Source organism: Lissotriton helveticus, chromosome 11 (assembly GCF_964261635.1).
Source record: "Lissotriton helveticus chromosome 11, aLisHel1.1, whole genome shotgun sequence".
Lineage (NCBI taxonomy): Eukaryota > Metazoa > Chordata > Amphibia > Caudata > Salamandridae > Lissotriton > Lissotriton helveticus.
In genome coordinates, this window is record NC_136072.1 from 227,544,444 (window position 1) to 227,548,281 (window position 3,838).

A 3,838-nucleotide genomic window follows, 5' to 3' on the forward strand; every position below is an offset into this window, starting at 1 on the left:
TGGAAACAAGGTATTAAATCACACTTCTCCACCCACTATTTACATCTTCAAGGATAAGGGAGGAAAATAATTTGCCTCAAAGTCCACAAGGCTATAAGTCTGTATTTTGATAGGTAGTCCTTGTCCCCCTTTTTTCGTATTAGGTAGATAATACATCAACTCCACCATTGACAGTCCCAAGCCCAGCTGCACAAGAAGGAGGGTTATGCTTGGGGGTAGTTACCCCACCATGTTAAATAATCCTAGCTACAGAAACATTAACCAAAAGGCATCCCGGCCTTAGGGAGAGAGGAATCTCCTTCTAGGAGAGCTGGGATTCCTTGGGGTGAAAGCCAAGATCCCTGGTAGACACAAATGATGTACCTGCTTTCCACCAAGACCATCATCATCGGGACATGGAACATGAGGACCATGTACAAGACAGGTAAGACAGTCCAAGTGGCAACAGAGATGAAAAAATCCAACCTTGCTCTGCTTGGCATGAACGAGACCAGATGGTCACAGGCTGGAGAGAAAAGACTGTCTCCAGGAGGAATGCTGCTGCATTCTGGATACAAGGAAGAGAATGTACCACATACTCAGGCTGTAGCACTGCTGCTAATGCCAGCAGCCAACAAAACTCTGATTGGATAGGAAACCCACGGTCCTAGAGTCGTCATAGTGACCTTCAACACAAAGAAAAAGAGGATCAACATGAATGTATCCAGCGCTATGCACCTACAAATGACTACAAAGAAGATGATAAAGAACAGTTTTACATCACACTCCAGTCCATCCTGGAGAAATTCCTTGAGGGAGACATCACCATACTGATGGGGGACCTCAATCCAAGTGTGGAATTAACAACATTGGCTACAAAGAAGTCATGGGCAACCATGGCCTTGGTGACATAAAAGAGAATGGTGAAAGGCTCACAGATCTCTGTGCCCAGAAGCGTCTGGTGATAGGTGGTAGCGTATTACCAAACAAAAGAATACACAAGGCAATGTGGGTCTCACCAGACCATTCAAAAGAGAATCAGATGGACCATGTCTGCATTACCAAGAAGTTCCGGCGGTCCCTGCACGATATGAGAGCAATGAAAAAGTGGACATAGTGTCAAACCATCACCTTTTCATGGCCAGGCTAAAGCTAAAGCTGAAGAAAGCATGGGCAAACTGACATACCAATGCGAGCAATATAACACCACACTCCTCAAAGATGCACAGAAATGGAGTGAATACTCAGTCAACATCAGTACCTCAGTAAGAAATTTGAAGACTAGCAATAATTGGAGGATGACACAGTTCCAGTCAAAATTCAGTTGGAAAATATCAAAGAAACAGTGGCATCACCCTGCCTGGAGGTAGTGTGTTCCAAGAAACACAAGCATAAACAATGAATCTCCAAGAGACTCTCCACAAAATGCAAGAAAGAAAGCTGTAGTCAACATCAACCGAACAAGAGCAGAAAAAAACAAATGCTCAAGGTGAATAAACCAAAATCAGAAATGAAGCAAAGATAAGCTTAAGAGTAGACAAGAAAAGCCCAGGAAGCAGCAAGCCATGGAAACATGAAAGAATGCTACGACATAGCAAGGAAACTCTCTGGCAGATAAAGCAAACCAGAAAGACCCGCTAAAGATGGGAAGACGATCATGGATAACAAAGACCAACAATGAAGTTGGCTGGAGCACTTTGAAGAACTAATGAATCAGCCTGTGCAGCAGTCTCCACCGGACATACAGCCAGCTGACAAGGACTTGCATTCGACAGCAGCGGACCAACTAAGGAAGAAATAGGAAGCCATCAATCAGCTGAGAAATGGGAAGGCAGCAGGACCTGAAAACATTGCTGTAGAGGCACTGAAGGCTGACATTGAAACATCAGTAGATATACATTACTCTATGTTTAGAAGGTTCCGCGAAGAGGAAAAGCTGCTATCAAACTGGAAGGAGTAATATCTCATCAAGATTCCCAAGTAAGGTGACCTGAGTAACTGGGCAAACTACAGAGGGATAACTCTTCTATCAGCCCCAGGCAAAGTGTACAACAGAGTAATTTTGAACAGAATGAAGGAACAAGTAGATCTTAAGTTCCAAGATCAGCAAGCTGGCTTCCACAAAGATTGATCCTGCATGGACCAGATTGCAACACTGCGCATCATCATTGAGCAGTCAATGAAATTGAACCCCCATGTCAAATTCATCAACTATGAATAGGCATTCAACAGCGTGGAAAGAGAGACCGTTTGGAAACTCCTCTGCCACTACAATGTGCAAGATAAAGCCATCAGGATCATCAGGAACTCTTAGGGGGGAATGACATGCAATATAGTTCATGGAGGACAGCTCACAGAACCCTTCCAAGTGAGGACTGGAGTCCATCTGGGTTGTTTGCTCTCACATTTTCTCCACCTGCTGGCCATAGACTGGATCATGAAGATTTCCACAGCAAGGAGAAGAAATAGGACCCAGTGGACGCCTTGAAGGCAGCTCATGACCTGAACTTTGCATACGACCTGGCCTTCCTCTCCTATATCCATCTACAGATGCTAGAGAAGACTGACAATGTGGCAGCCACATCAGCACAATTTGGCCTCAACATTCACAGGAGAAAAGCCAAGATCCTGAAGGTTAACACAGCCAGCACAACTGCAGTCACTCTTGCAGGCAATGCACTGTAAGAGGTTGAGTCCTTCACCTACCTGGACAGTGTCATAGACAATGGTCCTTAGACAAATAGGGCAGTACAGACACTGATGTGAAGGCAAGAATCGTCAAAGCAAGGGCTGCCTTCATCCAGCTAAAGTAGATCTGCTGCTCCAAGGACCTTATGGTGTTAACCAAGATCAGGCTTTTTAACACCAAACATAAAATTGGTCCTTCTCCATGGAGCAGAAACCTGGAGGACAACAGTGACCACCAACAACAAAGTCTGAACACCTGTAATGGAAAAAACTTCTAAATCCACTGGCCAACACCCTCAGCAACAATTACCTATTCTATTCTATTCTATGATTCTTGTAGAGCGCTTGGCTACTCGTAGGCCTCTCAGTGCTAGAACAGTCATCATAATAACCAAAACGCTGATGAGGGGGGAAATTAGTTGCTGAAAAACAGGTTTTCAGGGCCTTATGAAAAGAGAATGTGTTAGTCAGCTGACACAATTCAAGTAAAAGGGTATTCCAGAGTTTGGGAGCCAGATGAGAGAGTGAATGGCCTCTCCAATGAGATTTCTTAATCTTGGGAACCTGGAGCAAGTGAGATGAAGGTAAACTGAACAACCTCCCGGGAAAGTATGGGGTGAATAGTGATCTTTGCAAAAGGGGCCTCTCTTGTGAAGTGATCTGTGCAAAATGCATAGGGCCAAAATTACACTCGCTGCTTCAATGGAAGCCAGTATAGAGCATTTAAAACCTGTGGATGCAGACTTTTCAACCCCCTACTCATGAAGAAATCATGAGGCCGCTGGGGCTGGATAGGACACACTCTCCACAAGCTGACATCAAACAGCACCAGGCAAGCCCTGAACTGGAATCCTCAAGGGAAAAGGATACTAGGAAGGACAAGAAACAACTGGTGCTGAGGCCTCGAGGATGACTTCAAGGAGATGGATTATAGCTGGAGACAGATTGAAGGAAAAGCCCAGGACAGAGATGACTGGAGAGTTCTGTTTGATGGCCTATACCTCAAAAGGGGTAGTAAATATAAGTAAGTAAGTAAGTAAGTAAGATATTAGATCTGTGCCAAGACGTGGTAATAAATTAGAAAATTAGCAATTTTTGAAGGTATAAATTAACAAGTTTTACCAAATATCAGCATTCATTTGTAAAATAACTGCCAGTATACCATTTGGTT

The 3,838-nt window shown here is 44.0% G+C and overlaps 1 pseudogene; it reads left to right on the forward strand.

Moving 5' to 3' along the window:
* Positions 1-357: 357 nt before the first annotated feature.
* On the forward strand, positions 358-2,919 carry LOC144790773 (uncharacterized; annotated as a pseudogene).
* Positions 2,920-3,838: the final 919 nt, after the last annotated feature.